The sequence below is a fragment of the Gossypium raimondii genome, chromosome 11, assembly GCF_025698545.1.
Source record: "Gossypium raimondii isolate GPD5lz chromosome 11, ASM2569854v1, whole genome shotgun sequence".
In the NCBI taxonomy this organism is placed as follows: Eukaryota; Viridiplantae; Streptophyta; class Magnoliopsida; order Malvales; family Malvaceae; genus Gossypium; species Gossypium raimondii.
Genome location: NC_068575.1, coordinates 16,734,823 through 16,754,911, shown reverse-complemented (window position 1 = coordinate 16,754,911; position 20,089 = coordinate 16,734,823). Strand labels below are relative to the sequence as shown.

The 20,089-nt window shown below is 33.8% G+C and overlaps 1 non-coding gene across 1 annotated transcript; it reads right to left on the bottom strand.

The window, feature by feature from the left end:
- Window positions 1-250: 250 nt before the first annotated feature.
- LOC128035067 (small nucleolar RNA R71) lies at window positions 251-357 on the bottom strand. Its single transcript, XR_008191472.1, has one exon. It is a non-coding gene; the product is annotated as a small nucleolar RNA R71 (small nucleolar RNA).
- Between the last annotated feature and the right edge of the window lie 19,732 nt (window positions 358-20,089).

Below are 20,089 nucleotides of genomic sequence, written 5' to 3'. Positions count from 1 at the left end.
CCAGTGATGTTTCAAATGCTCCAAATGGTGGGCCAGTTTAGTGGTATGCCCAAGGAAGATCCACACTTACACCTTCATTTGTTCATAGAGGTAAGTGATTCATTCAAGATAGCTGATGTGACTGATGACGTATTGAGGTTCAAATTGTTTCCATACTTGTTGCAAGATCGAGCACGAGCATGGCTAAATTGATTGGCAAGAATTAGCAGAAAAGTTTTTGGTAAAATATTTTCAACCAAGTAAGAACGCAAAGTTGCGAAATGAGATAACAACTTTCAAACATTTGGATGATGAGTCTTTGTACAAGGCGTGGGAAAGATTCAAGGAATTACTTCGTAAGTGTCCTCATCATGGGATTCTTCACTATATCCAATTGGAGACATTTTATAATAGTCTCAATGCATACACAAGATTAATGGTACATGTTTCTGTGAATGGTGTAATTTTGTCTAAGTCATACAACGAGGCTTATGAGATCATTGAAAGGATCACAAGTAATAACTACCAATGGCCGACAAATTAAGCAGTTTTAGGAAGACGTGTAGCCTGAGTGCATGAAGTGGATGCTCTGACTTCACTCTCTGCTTAGGTATCTTCTATATCCTCTATGTTAAAATAGTTTACCACTATTGGTTTGAATAATTTTGTAGCTCAATCACCAAGTTAATATGATGTAGTTTCTTGTGTATACTGTGGGGATAGTCATTTTTTCGAGAATTTCCCATCAAATCTTGAATCAGTTTTTTATGTAAGGAACCAATATCAAAACAAAAATGGACAAGGACTGGAACCATCCAAACTTTTCTTGGAGAAACCAAAGAAACGAACTAAACAATAATCAAATGCAACATTGATCCAACCAAGCCCAAGGATTTAACCAACAAGCCTTAAAACCACCCCAAGCTAAATCATCAAATAGTTTGGAGAACTTGTTGAAGGCGTCCATGGCAAAAAAATAACGCATTGATCCAAAGTCAAGCAGTAATGCTGAAAAATCTGGATAACCAGATGGGTCAATTAGCTACTGAGGTTCGTAGTAGACCACAAGGAGCCTTGCCAAGAGATATAGAAAATCCAAGAAATTTGGGTAAAGAGCATTGCAAAGTGGTAGAGTTACGAAGTGGTAAGATTTTGGAACCTAATAAGGTTGTGGTTAATGATGAACCTATTGGAAAGGAGGAAAGTCAACCGACAGTTGAAGTTCATACAATAAAAAAAATCTGATGCTGAAAAATATTATGAGGTAAACCCTAAACTAATGAATTATAAAAAACTAACACCCTCTTTTGCATATTTACCTCCTTACAAAATTGTCCATATAAACCTAGAGTTCCATATCCTCAAATACTTCAGTATACTAAGTAGAAATAAGAGGTACAATTCAAGAAGTTCTTGGATGTTCTAAAGTCATTACACACCAACATTCCATTGGTGGAGGCTTTAGAACAAATGCCCAACTGCATGAAGTTTATGAAGGATATCTTGTCCAAAAAGAAATGACTTAGTGAGTATGAGACAGTCGCTTTGACAAAGGAGTGTAGTGCCTTTTTACAAAACAAGCTACCTTTGAAACTAAACAATCCTGGAAGCTTTACGATACCTTGCAACATTGGCTAATCAACTTGATGCCCAAAGCTATTTTCAAGTTGTTGGGAATAGGTGAATTAAGACCCACTACTGTGACACTCTAACTTGCGAATCAATCATTAGCATATCCCGAAAGAAAGATTGAGGATGTTTTGGTAAGAGTAGATAAATTTATTTTTCCTGCTGATTTCATTATTTTGGATTTTGAAGTAGACAAGGAAGTTCCAATCATCCTAGGAAGACCTTTCCTAGCCATGGGAGGAACGTTGATAGATGTGCAAAAATGTGAACTCACGGTGCGAGTTCAAGACAATAAGTAACATTTAACGTTCTAAAGGTAGTTAAATTTTGCAATTCAATGGAAGAGTGTTTAGTAATGGAGGAATTAGAAACCTTAGTTTCTATGGAAAGAAATTCTGAAGAAGACCCGTTGGAGATCACTTTAGAGTTTGAACCATTTGAAGATGAAAAAGTTAACCAAGGTTTGGTTTTGATTGAAGCCAATCCGAGGAGTTATATTCAACCACTACGGTTTGAATCACTAGAGTTGGAAGTTCAAGAATTTACACAACCCAAGTTGTCAATCGAGGAACCGCCTAAAATCAAACTAATGGTACTTCCATATCACTTGAAATACATTTATCTCGGTAATAGTTCTACTTTGCCTGTGATTATTTCAGCGAACTTAATAGAACATCAAGAGAAGCAATTGATTGTTGTTTTAAAGAAGTCTAAAAAGGAAACTGGTTAGACCATAATTGACATACAAGGTATAAGTCCTTCATTTTGTATGCATAAAATTATTTTAGAGGAAGGTGAAAAAGGTAAGATTGATGGGCAAAGGATAATCCATATCAAAGGTCTAATTACAAGAGTTAGTAATAACTTTTTTGTAAATAAAATCAGACACCTTATTACAATAATGGTTGGACCAAATTACAATAACCGAATTAAAATTAACCATAATTTTGTGAATTTCATTAACACAAGAGCCCATAATGGTGATGTCTCTTCCACAATTCTTTACCCTATTCACAAGGTTAGCACTGCAGGTCCCAAAAATAGATTTTGTAATATTGAGAGATCACACGATTTTTGAACTCTCCTCAAAGGCAAACAGTTCCACCCAATCAGCAACCAATATCTCATCTTTGAAGCCTCCACCTCCCCCAATGACGAAACCATCCTCATCACGAAAAATGACTCCGTAACCGTTTTCTTATTTTTAACAGAAGTATCAAAATTTATTTTAGCGAATCCACACGGTGGTTTCTCCCATCTTTTGCTTGTAGGTGTAACAGACAGCAAAGGTTTGTTGACTAGATTATGGATTAGGAAGTCCTGGCTCAGGGTTTTGGCTTTATCCTAAACGACACTCGCATCATCTTCCTTGCCAGGAAAGATAAAGTTGTTACGGTTGTTCCATCTATTTCGCAACATCGTGATAAAATTTGCAGTAGCTTTCTTATCCAAAACACGCATAACATCCTCTATCCAGTCGATGTAGCAATGGTAATCTTTAACCCATCTCAAGTAGTGGTTAGATGCAGGAATTATTTACCCAATCTCAGTTAGTTCTTGGGTAAGTCCACTACAATGTGTACCAAAGAAAGGTGGGATCATGATTGTTGAGAATGAATGTAACGAGTTAATCTCAACGAGAACTGTTAAGGGTTGGAGAATTTTTATTGACTACAAAAATCTAAACAAAGCTACTCATAAGAATCATTTTCCTTTATCTTTTATGGATCAAATGTTAGATTGTAACATCCCAAAAATCAAGGGTTAGTAGAATTAGGTTTGTGAACCGAGAGAGAGTGATCATGTCTTAATTTTTTAAATTATCTATGCATTTTTAGGAAGTAAATGAGGTATTGGTTTCTTGGTTAAGTGTTAGTGTAATGTTTATTGAAACCCAAGTTCAAATCCCTTCTCTCGCATCATTTTTATTATTTTGTAAATTTTGCCTTAAACCCTAGTATGTGACATGCCTTATTTTTTAAAATAAATATTTCAAATTATATCAAGAATGAGTTATTGGTTTGATGGTTAAACATTAGTAAATTTATCCTTGAGGTCCTAACTTCAATTCCCTTCCAAAGCAAATAATTTAATTTTTTGACAAAAACCCCTTATTTTAATGTGTGGGTCATTCAAGCCTAGTTAACCTAGGTATAAATATTAATTTTTCACTAATAATCAGTCTTTAATCCTCCACCTGATTTCCCTAGCCGTTCCTTCCTCCTCTCCTTCTCTTTGATTTTAATTTTTTTTTCCTTTCCTCTATTATTGTCGTCGCCTACACCTAGTTTTATCATCTCTTTCTTTTCTTTTTCTTTTTCTTTTTATTTTTTCCACAACATTTGTTAACATATTCTCCTCTATATTTCTGTTATTTTTCCTCATTAAAATCAGCTCCAAATTTGAAATCTTGAACTCCAAGATCGATCCCGAACATTGCCAAGAAAGTGCCATTGCTGTTTCTCTTGACTAGCTTGGGTAAGGTCACTTCTCTCTTCAATTTCTTAATTAATCTTGTCCATTAAAAACCTAAATTTCCATATCTAGAATTTTTGGAATTTTAAATTATTTAAGTGGTATTTTTCTAGAATTTAATGAGACCTTAAACCATTTTAAAATTCATCCCCAATTTTGGCCACCATGGGTGGTGGTACGTGCGCCTATGTGCAGGAAAGGGGGCTATTTTGTTTCTTGGTTCCTACTTATATTTTTCTAGCATTAATTTGAGTTCTTGAACCCTCCTAATCATCTTTTAAACCCATTTCAATTAGGGAAAAATGCTCTTGATCGATTTGCCATTCGAATCCCACAAATCGTGAAGCGTAAGTGCAATTAAGGGTAAATAGTTTGTTATTTCGACATAGTTGTTGGGTAAAGGTTATGAATTGATTAAATGAAGAAATTTAATAATTAATTATCTACTGATATTTCAGTATATTATTGAATTAGGTTCTGACCCAAACACCCCAAATCGTCAGTAAATGCGAAAAACGATTGTATATACGGTTTGCATCGATACAGTGTAAGGAACCTAACTAGATTGGATTCATAAAATAGTTATAATTTCAACAATTGGTTTGAACTCATAAGTGAGTTTTTGGGGGCTGGTTTAATGGTAAATTTATTGAATTTATACTGAATTTTTTTTTAGGTTCATTTAAGGAATTATTGAGGAAAATTGGAAGATTTGCTAGTGTGCTACGAGGAAGCGAAACTAATGTGTGGGTCTTAAACTCATAAAATTGTTTGAAAATGTTAAATATCATGTTATATATGATAAATTAGCTTCCTGATTGGATTCTCTTAATAGCCAAATTATTGATTTTGTGAGTGGCCGAACCAGATATGTTTCAAGCCTTAAAAGATTGACATGTTGGCAAAATTGCTAGTTTGATAGTATGGATGCTTGATTGAGTTTGTAATTGAATATTTGAGTTATGAGATATAAGAATGTTTGACTGAATGATATAATGTGTTGAGATATTAAGCTTATGTATGATTTAAATGCATAAGATATATGTTATATTGTGTATTGAAAAGGGTGCTATTTATGCACAATGAAAATCCGTAAAGCATGTGAAATTGAACGATATTGATTGATACCATTACAATGGAAATTTGAAAGATTGGAATAATGTTTCCATTTACTGAAAGTATGTGATTATTGAGGACATGTTGAGCATGTCAAATGAATGTGAAAAGTATTGAGATATGATTATGTATGAGATTGTGTGACATATTGCATATGCATTGGGTTGGGATTTTGTGGTTGACGAAGGAGTTCCGTGGAGTATCGGTGGCATATTAAGTCCGCATTATTCATAGTCAGTGCACTGCACTTGGTGTACCGAGGGGATTGACGATTTTATTGCATATTATATGTTATTGGTGATTGTATCACACTATTTGATATTCTGAAGATTTTCTGCATTATTGATTATTCGGTGGTTTTACCACATCGAGCTATGCTCATAATGTTTTGGAGTTTGGCAGACGGGTTCTAGAGAACTCGTGGTGTGTAGCGGATGGTATGGGTAGGAACCTTTTTGCATTACATCATGTGCACTGCATATTCGAATGTTATTGATTTATGCTACGCATTGTATTTTGTTATATCGAATGACATCGAAATTAATGATTGCTACTCGACCGAATGATAACCTATGCTCATACACCGTTTGACATCAATTTGATAATGGCTATGTAATGACATGAAATTCCTATGATTGTTCAATTTTCATCTATTAATGCTAATATGTTTCACTGTATTTGATGTTTTTTTCCCGTTTAAATAATTATTTGACTCACACTGAACTTTTCATAAGCGTAGCCTCCAATAGTGTTTAACTTTTCAAGTAAACCTCAAAATTAGGACCGGACTCGGCATTCGGAGAACCAACTTGGACCTCGGATTATTATTTTTTAATTAAGTATTATGAAGTCTTTATTGGTTTTGGCTTGTAACTCTTAATTATTTCTGGTCTGTGGTTTGGTTACTTTTCTTTTGGGTATTTTTGCAAGCATGAATTACTCAAGTGTAATAATTGAAAAATGCATGATATCGTGCTTAAGTAAAATTTGATAATGTTCCCTAGTTTTCACTACATTATAAAGGAACTGTTTTTGAAAACCAAATCGATAAGGCAACTACCTTTCCAAAATGACTTGAAAAATTATTTTTCCGCTGCATTAGTTTAACTTCAAGTTTTTTTTAAAGAAGAGCGACAAGCAAACGGTTTTTCTAAAACAACACTGTCAACAATAAAATGAATCCTAAGCATATACGACCTAATGAATGAATGCTTTTAATCTAACTCATAGTACAACTGTGATTTTCTCTAAATTGAGTTTATTTAAAGTCTTAAAAAGTAACATAAGTTAGCTTAGCCATTTCGGTTGTTAATGTATCCTTCTCAATCTAGCCACAATGTCTAGGTTGGGTTTGGGAGGTTACATAGATTGTCTAGCAGGTAACGAATTTTATTACTTTTTAGATGGATATTCTGGATACAACCAAATAGTTGTGGCCCTGGAAGACCAACATAAAACTACTTTTACATGTCCATATGGTACATTTGCTTTTAGGAGAATGTCTTTTGTCTTATGTAATGCACCTACCACATTTCAGCAATGTATGATGGCAATTTTCATTGATATGGTTGAAAATTATGATGAGGTTTTCATGGATAATTTCTTTGTTTTTGGTAACACTTACGATGTTCGTTTGAATAATTTGGCTAAGGTACTCAAAAGATACAAAGAGACTAACCTTGTTCTTAATTAGGAGAAATGTCATTTTATGGGTAAGGAAGGGATTGTCTTAGGGCATAAAATTTTCAAGAATGGAATCGAAGTGGATAAAGCAATGGTGGATGTAATTGAAAGATTACCACATCCAGTTAGTGTGAAAGGATTTAGAAGTTTCTTAGGCCATGCTAGTTTTTATCATTGATTTATAAAGGATTTTTCAAAAATTTCTAAACCTTTATGTTTTCTTTTAAAAAAATATGTTTTTAGTTTTAACAAAGAATGTTTAGAGCCTTTTCAAAAATTGAAAAACAGTTAATTTTAGCCCCAATAATTGTTACACCTGATTAGAACTCACCTTTTGAGTTGATGTGTGATGCAAGTGATTTCGCTGTTGGAACTGTGATGGGTCAAAGAAAGAACAAAGTGTTTCACCCTATCTGATATGCAAGCAGAACTTTGACAGCATCCCAGATCAATTATACGGTAACTGAAAAAGAACTCTTTGCTATAGTTTTTTCTTTTGACAAGTTCTGTTCATATCTTATAGGTACCAAAGTTACAGTGTTTACCGATCATGCTACTATTAAGTACCTATTCTCGAAGAAAGATGCTAAATCGAGGCTAATTTGATGGATACTTTTGCTTCAAGAATTTGACCTTGAGATCCAAGATAGAAAAGGTGTTGAAAATCAAGTAGTCGATCATCTGTCAAGGTTGGAACAAAATGAGGTAACTTCTTTATTTATTTCAATTAATGAGACTTTTCCTGATTATCATATTTTCGAGGTAAGAAAAATCTATGAAACACCTTGGTTTGTTGATTTAGCCAATTACTTAGCGTGTGGAATAATTGTTCAAGAAATGACGTACCAACAAAGGAAATAATCCTTTCATGATAGTCTGTATTATTTTTGGGAGAACCTGTTTTTGTTTAAACAATGTGTAGATACCGTTGTCATTCATCTCCAGGTGGGGGAAAACAATGGTGGTTCATGAACATTTACAAGTCGGGTTCTTTTGGCCTACATTCTTCAAGGATGATTATGCATATGTGAGGAATTGTGATAGATGCCAAAGAACCGAAAACATATCAAGGAGGAACGAGATGCCCTTGACAAATATTTTGGAGATAGAACTTTTCGATGTATGAGGCATTGATTTTCTAGGCCTGTTTCCTTTTTTGCAAGGTAATAAGTATATGTTGGTTGCTGTGGACTATGTATCCAAGTGGGCTGAAGTTGGGGCCTACCCAACTAATAATGCTCAGGTAGTCATGCAATTCCTACATAAGCACGTGTTTGCATGGTTTGGGACTCCTAGAGCTATAATTAGAGATGAAGGATCTCACTTTGTAAATAAGTAGCTTAAGTGGTTGCTTGACAAGTATGATGTGAAGCCTAAGATTGCTACTGCCTATCACCCACAATCGAATGGGCAAGTTGAAAGGGTGAATCAGAAACCAAAGGTATACTTGAAAGAATAGTGCGCCCTAACAAAACAGATTGCTCTCGAAGGCTCGACGATGCACTATAGGCCTACCGAACCACTTTTAAGACACCATTAGGGATGACTCCCTATCGATTAGTTTTTGGAAAGGCATGTCATTTGCCACTCGAATTGGAGAATAAAGCTCACTGGGTTTTGAAACTATTGAATTTTGATCTTAAGCAAGCCGGTGAGAGAAGGATATTACAACTCGATGAGTTGGAAGAGTTGAGGTTATTTTCAAACGATAATTCCAAGACGTGTAAGGAAAAATATAAGAGATGGCATGATAGTCGTATATAACCTTGTGAGTTAAAAGAAGGTCAGAAAGTGTTGTTGTTTAATTCAAGGCTAAAGTTATTTCCTAGAAAACTCAAATCCCAATGGAAAGGACCTTATACCATCTACAAAGTTTATCCATATGGAGCTGTAGAATTGTATGACAACCATGGAGGTATGTTTAAAGTTAATGGTCAATGTCTCAAGCATTATTAGGATGGTGAAGTTGAGCGAATTAAAACCCAATTCAAATTAAGAGACCCTTAATCTTTCATAAACCGAGTCTTCAATAAAAATTTAGAGATTATTTTCTTAAATTAGTACATTTAATTAATTCTGTCTAAGGAGATTGGAACTTAAGCGGGACTGTTATGACCCCTCCAACCTTTATCGGGAATTAATTTAATGCAATCTTTTCAGAAGAAAATTTCTAATTCATTTTAATCATTTCATAGTTTTATTTTTTATTTCTCATTTTTATCTTTATCTTTCATTTTGATTTAATTTTAAATTTAATCTTTATTTTTAATTTTATTGTTAATTTTATTTATTTTATTAAAGGGGGTCAATTTGGCCCAAGTACTAATAAGTTTGTTTATTTTTAAGTAGTCCAATTTTTAATAAAGTTTGGGCGCAAGGCCTGAAACAGCAAAGAGGAGAAATTTAACCTATATTGCCATCCATAGGGTCCTCTAAAACCCTAATTTTTGCCACCATATCTTTCCTTCATCTTACTTGCTGCCCAAGTAACTCAAAATTAGCTAAATTTTAGGTACAAGACTACCTTGTAGTCCAAGTCACTTAAATTAGCTAAATTTTAGCTACAAAATTGCCCTAATTCATCACTATATAACTCGTTCTCTACCTTCATAATTTTTACAACCCTTTAGCCTATTAGCTAAACCCTAAACCACTCACTCTTTTTCCTCTTAGCCGTTGGTATAATCCCAAAATTTCTCCCCAAAAATTTCTTCCTTGTCGCAAGCCTCTAGCATTTTCGTCGCACAAATTTTGTTGGAGCAACCCCTTTGTCGTCGTAACCCCTTCGTCGCCATATCCTACCGAAGTAGCAACCTTCATGCCACCACAAATAGACCGCTGCAGCAACATCTTGCTCCCATACTTTACCGTTTCTTTTTTATCATTTTGCCAAAATTTTGCTTAATTTTTGGGAAAAATTCCTACATCTCACAATGGGCCTAGATCTTCCAAGACCTTTGTCAAAAATCCCATTATGATTCAAGATGAAGAAGTGAAATAAAGGTTTGATTCAATCTTCAAGAATCAACCTATGATGCCAGAAAAATGTTTCAACTTGGTGATCAATGATAAGATGGTTGTGCCCTTATCGATTCGAAAGATGATTGATGCCCTCAATTGGAATTATTTTTTATGATACACGATCATTACCCGATAAGGAGTAGTTCGAGAGTTCTATGCCAATTTGACTAAGCCAGATGCTACTGAAGTTCTTGTTCATAAGAAGATACCCCTAACTTCTAAATCCATTACTGATTTGTTTAACCTACCTTATGTTGAAGAAGATGAGTACTTGGCCATGATGAAAAATATAAATTGGGATTTTCTTTAACAAGTGTTTAATATTATGAAAAATTCGGGTTCCCAATGGATTACAAGAAAGTATGGTACTCATTTTTTTCGAATAGAATATTTAAAGCCATTGGCTAAGGTATGGTTTTACTTTGTTCGATATAGTTTCATACCTATCTCGCACAATTCCACCATCTTGATGGAGCAAATTCTTTTGTTGTATGCTATTATGATAGAAAGGTCTGTCAATGTTGGGAAGATCATTCTCAAGGAAATCCATGATTGTGCTAGAAAGAAGACCAGAAGTGCTTACTTGCCATCATTGATCACTTCACTTTGCTTAAGGGTCCAAGTAAATACAAAAGCAAACCTGAAGGGCCCGTATGTTCAAGGTTGCATAATAGCTCATAATCTTGAAAGGTTAGTAGAGAATGTCCATGAACTAAACCCAATTGAGCCAAGTGAGCCAACAGAACCAAAAATTGATGTGTCATCAAACAAGTCTAAAACTGAAGCTAACTAAGTTAGTGAAACGGAAGAGGTAGAATCGAAGGAGGAACCAAATACTAAACTAATAAAGGAACTAGAAGTTTCTAAACAAGGAGATGAGCCAAATGCTGATGAGCCGGTTGAACCAAGTATTGATCTGTAGTTGACTAATCCAATGCCCACTTCTTCAAACACTGTGAAGAAATCGGAATTGTCAACTATAATGGATATGATGAAATTTATGCATAACCAACAATAGCCTTATTGGAAATATGAAAAAGTTAGAGATGATTCTGTAAGAAATACTTTTAAAAGCATATATAACTGTTTTATTCTTGAGTTCCCAAATTATATCTTCGATTCATGGAAGGAAGATGATAAAGAAAGCTAGGACGAAGCATCAAAAGAGGAAGACGGTGAGGATAAGTCAAATAAATAAAACGGGGGGAATTCTTTTCTTTAGTTTTTATTTCTCTTTAGTTTTTTAATTTTATTTCTTAGTTAGTATTTTACTTTCGCATAATAAAATAGCAAGCATGAATAAAATAATCTCAATGCCTCTTCGATAGAAAAAATAAAGTGTTGCGGTAATGGGAATGAGCAAGTCTAGGATTAGATTGTAAGAAAGACTTGGTACTTAAGCAGTCTTTATGATTCACCTCTCTTTTCTTGCAACCTTACCTGTTGTTCAATTTTCATTCATCACTTTGTTTTCGCAATTTGGACATTGCTTCTTTTTAAAGGGAGGTAAGGCATTTCACATGAATTTTAAAGTATCTTTCAACCTTTTTACTTAAGTATGCTGAAATAAATGAATGTTTAGAAAGAATTCTTGTTCGTAAGTATGTTCAAATGCAAGCATGATTTTTTTATCTTATTTGAGTTATTCGTATGTTATCTTGAGTGATGGAATGCTTGTATGATCTTATTCTTATGTAGGATTTGCCATGAAATTTTGATTTCTTTAGAAATAGTCAAGTTTGAAGGTTTAAGTCTTTAAAATTGACTTAGTAACTTTCTTGAGGTGAAATCCTAGGAGGTATAAGAATCTAATATGATATAGGCACATTTTCTTTGGATCGTTTAAGCCTTTCAAGCTGACCATATGAATTTAACCCTTGAAACTTAATTTTTGAGCTTAATGGCCTATTTATTGCAATGGCCTATTTATTGCAAATTACCTACATTATAAGCCACATTATCATCTTTTTGATTTTATATTATTCTTTTGCACCTATCTTAATTGAATTTGTCTTGGTGATCAATGTTTGAGGAAAGATATGAAAAGATGTACATGCTCTTCACATTAGTAAAAAAAAAAAGATGAATGTAAGTTTGAAGAATAAAACAAAAAAGAAAAAATTTGCTCAGAATATCAAAAATAAATAGCAAAGTTTGAAAAAATAATAAAGGTTGAGTATGAGCTCAAAAAAAGTTTGGGGGTTTTCCAATTACCCATATGAAGGTTGTGACACAGAAAGATCCAAGACAAATTTGGGTTAAGATGATTAACCCTTAAAATTCACTTCTCTTTATCCCTACCTTTCGCCTAGCCCCATTACAACCCAATAAAAGATCTATTGATTGGATGATTATACCGACTACATTAGTGGAGAGGAATTACTAAGCTCAACTTATGAATACCACTAATTAAACCTTGGGATTGCTATGTTTAGTTTATAAGGAAAGCATATTGATTAGTAAAAGTTGTGTATAACATTGAAAATGCATGCAAACTATGATTCATGTTGACATTATGATGTACATGCAAACTATGATTCATGTTGACATTATGATGTACATGTTGACATTACTCTGGACGAGCAATGATTAAAGTTTGAAGTGTGTAAACTCAAAATTATATAGGGTTTTCAATATATGTTTACCACCTTTTACTTAATAATTGTGTTTATCTTAAGTAGTTATGATTGACATAAGTGTATTTTACTTAATTAGGAATTTTGGACATGAATTTAGAAAGTATGTAAAATTATGCTTAATTACATGATTTTCATGCATATTTTATGTGAATTCATGTTAATTTATTAATGTATGTATTTTTCACTATGTAGATAGGCTATTGGAGACATGATTTAAATAAATAAAAGATGGCCATGCACAAACTATTAATATGGATGGCAAGACCATGCAATTTTAGGCACAGGGTTGACTACTTGACCCAGTAAAGAAAGGTGATAAAAGATGGACATGCCTACTAAGTTATTGGACTGAAAAAATCATCCAATAAGAGGAAGTAAAAGCCCAATTTTGGCACTTGAAGATGGCTGCTCAAAATATGTTTCGGGATATTTAATCGAAGGTCCCTCAAGTTGGAATATAATCAAAATTTAGCCCAACAACTTCTCTATTGAAACCATCCACTACATAGTTATTTTTAGTTTGAAATTCAAATTCAAATTGAAAAGACTTGGTCATCCCTTTTCCTTGAAGCATGGTCAGCCACATGAGAGACGGAAGGAAGGGAATTTAAATCTATTTTTAGTAAATTCAAACCCTTACCTTCACCTATAAATACCTTGTCATCCTTCACTTCTAAATCACCCCCCATGACTCAACATTCCCTTTCACTCACTCTAGTTTTCTCTTAATTCCTTTCCCCTTTCTCCCTTGTATAGTTGTCCGTCCCTTCTCCCATCTTTAGCCTCAAAAGTTTTGTCAAAAGCACTCTCTACCCGGCTACCTTCTAAACCCTTAGCAAAAGAAGCTTCAATCAGAACGAAGGAGCGTTTCAGCCAGAATAAATCTGAAAGGTTGCTGAACTGGGCAGAGTTGAGAACATCAATCAGAATAGATCCGAAAGGCTGCTGAATTGAGTCTACTCTTTCCTCTTGATTATTTATTTTAACATGTTTGCTTTAAGTTTTATGTTTTTTACATTAACTATGAAGTTTTAATTCCTATATGCTAGGATAATTGTATTAATTTAATGGGATTTATTTAATTCATGTTAACATGTTTTGTCCCTAAAGTAATTGTGTTTTCAATTAATATCATGATGCATTTCATTTATACGTGATTAGGTGCACTCAGATTAGCTGAGGGACCTTAACCAGACCACGGCTAGTGGACGCATAACTAAAAAGTGCAATGCTTAATTTAGGTCATTAAAACCGACTAAGTTAAGGTTCATAATAGATTTAGTTAGCTCTATTATCTTGCATGGTTTTTACATTTATGTAATTAAACTATTGCAAACATAAATGTCCCTGTGACCTTGCATAAATACTAAGAAATGCTTAGTCTAATATGATTAGTGACATGCATATTTAACTAAGTAAAAGATTCAAGAGGACTTAATTTGGTTTCCGAACCCATAAGAGATCGAGTTGCCATGAAAGTAATTCTGAACATGTTAGCATGATGAAAGTAAATTGAATTAATTAATATAATTATCCTAGCTCATTTAAAGTTGGTTGTTTTTGTCTCTAAAGCCTTCATTCATAAACTTAGGTAAATTGCATTTAGATTAGAAATTGTGTTAGGGATCACTCTTGTATTTAATTAATCTAAGCATAACTATCCAAGTTTATTAAGTTTTTTAAATTAAATTGATAATCATAATCTCGAAATTATATCTTTAAGCTTATACAGTCCCTGTGGAGACGATAATTCATTTTTTACTTACTTATTACTTGAACGACTACGTACACTTGCGTAAACACGTTACAAATCGTTACATGTACCATCTTATTATGCTCTATATCCTAACTTTTTTATTTTCACACAAGCACAAACTATTGCACCAAATTTTCCTTTTTATAGTCCTATGGCAGGTTTGACTGTTGGTCGCCCATCACCGATGTAGTACACACCCCGTGTAACAATCCTATAGTCAGGGGTGTCAGAAAGTGCATTCTTATGACACCGTTCCCGTAAATCAGACTTCTAAATATTTTTAATAAATATTTACAAAGCTAGTTGTGCATTTAATTAGGTTTCGGTTAATCGAATTTGCTTGAATTAAGAGTTATTATAGTATAAGAACTAAATCGCGTATAAGGTAAAAGTTGAATTATAGATTAAAAATTAATAAGGGACTAAAGTCGCATATAGGGTGAAAGTTGGATTATAGATTAAAAATTAATAAGGGACTAAAGTAATAATTATCTAAATTTTAATGTGGTAGACGGCATTAATATAGTATTATATATAATAGTTTAATATATATATGTTATATATTATAATTAATAAAATGAAATCGATATGTATATATGTATTATTTAATAATAATAATAGTTAGTATAATAAATAAAAATAGCAAATGAAAGAAAGAGAACATGCAAAATTAAAAAGAAAAAAAAAGAAAAAGAGAAAGAAGAGAGGGAAAGACGCACGACCTAAGGGTTTTTAAGTTTCAAATTTCAATTGGTAAGTCAATTTAGTCCATTTTCTTGTAATTTTTATATTTTTGGAATCCCGATGTTTAGTATTACCCGACCCATGTTGAAATTTTAGCATTGATTAAGATTTTAAATGTTGTTATTATTAAATAATTTTAGTACTAGGGATTACATTGATAGATTTTAAGCTAGAAATGGAAAAGGATTAAATTGAATAACAAATTGTAAATTTTGAGCAATAAGGACTAAATTATGAAAAATTCAAAATTGAAGGGTTTAATTGAAAATAGGGTGCAAAATTAAGCTTAAAGTGAAATTAGTATAAAAATATAGAGTTAATAATGAAAAATAAAAATTAGTTTCGGCTTCATGACTAAATTGGAATCTAAGCAAATATTGAGTAAAAATTGAAATATTCAACGTGAAATTGATTTGTGTTGTATTGATGTATTTTAATTATTTTAATTTCGTAGCTAACGTCGTACCGAAATTTTCAACTAAAAAGGGGAAGGATAAAATCGACGTCGAATAGCTCAGAATCCACGGTTTGTGTTTCTATAATCTAAAGTAATTTGTAAATTATTGCATTGAAATTATTACATATGGTAAGCATTGGAGGTAAGAATTAATGTGCTTTATAATTGAATTGAATGTATAGTTGATTGAATGGGATTGATTTGGCATATGTTATGAATCTATTGAATAATTGGATATTTGAAATGAATATATGTGTAATTGTGATAATGTACAAATATGATAATCGAATATTACTTGCATTTCAAAATTTAAATGAAACACTATTAACCGTATCGGGCTGAGTCAGATATAAATGGCATGCCATAGGATAGGAAGAGTTTAGGGATTTCTTCGACTTTGAGTCGATAAGGCACTGGGTGCCAATTTGCTTCGGTTTAACCAATGGGACACTGGGTATCAATTAATATAGCGCTGGGCGCAGTTATTACTTTGGATTTATCCGATGAGGCATTGGGTGCCAAAATAGTCTGTTGGTTGGATCTGTGTATCCATCCGAGTTCGAGTCGTGTTAATAGAGGTAAAGAAATAATAAAGTTCTATATTGATATTAAGATGTTATGGTATGTGAAATGGAAATGAGATATAAGATTGAAAAATGAAATGTGAAATATGTTGTGAATAAAAGAAATATATGAGTTATGTACTCATGAATTGAATGTGGAATAAGTTGTACCATTGTATAAATGAAATGTTGATTGATATATGGAAAGCTATTTATATAGCAAGTGATGGGAATTGAGATAATTGTTTAAGCCAAATCAAGTATAAATTCATGTGAAAAATTGAATATAATATGGAATGATGCATTAATATGTATGAAATTGAAATGATGATATCTTGTAATGTTATGCTTAGTTAATAATGTGATTAAAAATTTAAGTTGAGCATTCATGTATTATTATGTATTTAATTATTCGGATTATAGAAATATCACTGAGTTTTACTCAGAGTACAGTTTTGTTTTCTGTGCGCAGGTTAGGTACTTCTATTTTAATCGTCGATTCAGTATCCAGCTACGATCCCGATCTCAAATGTGGTGATCTTTATCTTTTGTAATAGCATTTACCTAGGATGCGTTTATGTTTTGAATGAATTTGGTATATGGTATGTACTTGAGTTTGAATATAATGTTGTTTGGTATGTATATAATCATATGTTGTGTTTGAAGCCATAATTTGGCATGTTGTTTTGAACTTAAGACATGTTAGGTGTTTGTGAATTTAAGTGATGTTTTAGGTAGATATGAGTTAGGCCAAATTGATGGATTTGGGCATGTTTAAAAATTTGATTTGAATGATGTATTTATGATATGTTTTGATTATATAATTGTGGAACCAATGAAGGCACATTGGTTAGGCACCTATGATGATTGTTTTGGCATGTTTTGAGTGTTTTTTATCGTGTTTTGAACAAGTTAAACAAATGGTTTTTGAGTTGTTTAATGCCCAAGCAAGTAGGAAATGGTAAACTTGTTATTTAAGGCACATTTTAGGTCCACACGGCCATACACATGGGCATGTGACTTGGCCGTGTAAGACACACGGCTAGCACACGGGCATGCAAGGCTATTTTCGAAGGTTACACATCTTGGTACAAGGGTGTGTGGCTTGGCCGTGTAACCCAAGTCAGTGAGTTACACGGGCACATACATAGGCTAGGACACGGCCGTGTGTCCCTTCTTCGAATGCCCATACGGCCGTGTGACCCCTGCAGTTGAAATTTTTTTAACTTTTTCCTAAATTTTTCAAATATTCCTGATTTAGTACCAAATAGTTTCTAAAGTGTTTTTAAGCCCTCAAAGGCTCAATAAGGGACTTTATGCATGTTAATGATGAATTATATTATGATTTTTGAAATGTTTGGAAATGAATGATTTAGATTACGGTTACTCGATAATTCTCCGAAATCTAATTTCGACTACAAATATAGGTTAGGGTGTTACATTTAGTGGTATCAAAGCTTGCAGGTTTAGCCGATTCTCAGACTAAATCGAGCTCAGAATTGAGTCTAGAGGTACATGCCATAGTTGAGTCAAATTGAGTCGGTTTTGGATGCTGATATTTTTTTTCGTTTTATAGTTGAAAATGTCGAATGATAATAATAATGATGTTGATCAAGAGATGTATATCGGAGATGATGTCTCCAATGAGTTAGATAGAATCGAATCAGTAACACCGAGTGTTAATTTAGTTAGCACTCAAAAACCTAACTTTGAGTGAGGTAATACTGAGGGAGGAGGTGACTTACAATTACTTCGAGTTCTCACTGATACTCTTCAGCATTGTGGGAACTACATCCGCTACGACATCTGCACTTACTATTTTTCAAGCTTTGATTAAAGAGTTGCGTGGATATGGTGCGACCGAATTCTATGGTTTGAAAGGAGTTGACCCTTTTGCAACTGATGTTTGGATTGAATCCACTAAATGCATCTTCCAAAAACTTGAATGCAACCCGCGTGAAGCGTAATATGTTGTGTTTCTCTACTGGAAGGAGAAGCATATACCTAGTGGTAGTCGGTGACATGCCACATATCTGCAGATCAAGCTAATTGGGAATTCTTTCAAAAGGAATTTCAAAAAAAATATGTTGGTGAATTGTATATTGATGATAGAAGACAAGAATTTTTTATGGTGAAATAAGGTGGAATGCCTATGGTTGATTATGAACAAGATTTTTCACGACTTAGTAGGTACGCCGTTGAGTTTGTGTGAATGAAATTGAAAGTTGCAAGTGATTTTTGCATGGTTTACGTGATGAGCTTCGGATACAACTAGTATCGTATAAAATTGCTATGTTTGCTGATTTGGTTGAACGAGCAAGAATGGTAGAACAAGCTCTAGGTCTTGATAGAAAAACTGAGACTAAGAAAACGTTCTGGAACTACTAGTTCAAATCCACAGCTGAAGCGATCAAAAGAATTTCGCGGTAGTTGGAGGTCAAATTTTAAGTCAGATAGAGTTGATTGAAATCGTGATCGACAACCGACTGTGTCCACGGGTAGTGTCCGAGGTCCAATCAGGGATACTGATATTCCCATTTGTGTGTATTGTGAGAAAAAGCACTGTGGTGAATGCTAGAAGTTAACTCGAGGTTGTTTTCGCTATGGATCCACGGAACATTTTGCTAGAGAGTGTCTGAAGAATGAGAATGCGACACCTGTTACTTCTCAGTAGTCTATGCCTACATCTAGGGGTCGCGGGTTGAGCCGAGGTTGTTCATTTTTTAGAGGTGGTACTAGGAAGGGAAATGATGTTTTTCCTCATCAGTTGGAGGCCAAAGCGCCAGCCCGAGCTTATGTTGTACGGACACGTAAGGATGGTGATGCTAATGACATTGTGACAAGTATCCTATTATTACATTCAGAACCTGTTTATGCTTTGATAGATCTGGGATTTTTGCATTCGTATGTTAATACTGAATTAGTTAGATCGGGGAGTTTAAAATCTGCGATGTCTACAGTATCGATAGTGGTGTCAAGTGTGTTGGGACAATTTGTGTCAGTAAATCAAGTGTGTAGGAGAAGCTCGTTAGTGATACAAAATATAACCTTCCCTATTGAATTGTTGATAATGTCGTTTGGCGATTTTGATATGATTTTGGGCATGGATTGGCTTATGGAACACGAAGTGATTCTGGATTATTATAAAAAGAAGTTTGTGGTTCAGAGTGAAGACGGTGTTAAATTGAGGTGAATGGTGTTCAAACGAGTTATTCAACTCGTATCATTTCAACAATTCGAGCTGATAAACTTCTCAATCAAGGTTGTGAAGCTTTTCTAGCCTATGTTATCAATTCGAATTCTGGTGATAGTCAATGCAGTAACATCCAAACTGTTTGTAAATTCCTCGATGTGTGTCTCGAGGAATTAGCAAGATTACCAGCAGATCGAGAGGTCGAGTTTGCAATTGAAGTGTTTCCTGGTACGGCTCCAGTTTCAATGTCCCCATATCACATGGCACCCACAGAGTTGAAAGAAGTAAATGTGCAATTACAAGATTTACTAGAGCGCTGCTTTAAACGCCCTAATATATCGCCTTAGAGAGCTCCAGTGATTTTCGTCAAAAAGAAATATGGCTCGATGCAGCTTTGTATTGACTATCGACAATTGAATAAGTTGATAATCGATACCTTCTACCCCGTATTGATGACTTATTCGATCAACTAAAAGGAGCTTTTGTCATTTCAAAGATCGATTTGAGATCGGGTTACTATCAGTTGAAAGTGAAAAATAGTAACGTACCGAAGACGGCATTTCGTACACATTATGGCCATTATGAATTCTTGGTGATGCCTTTTCGGTTGGCGAATGCTCCGGTGGCATTCATGGATCTCATAAACCATATTTTCCAACCGTATTTTGATCAATTTGTGATAGTTTTCATTAATAACATCTAATCTATTCGAAATTAGAATCTGAACATGAGCAACACCTCAAAATTGTTTTGCAAGTGTTATAAGGGAAACTGTTCTATGGAAAGCTTAGTAAGTGTGAATTCTGATTATCAGAGGTTGTATTTTTGGGTCAT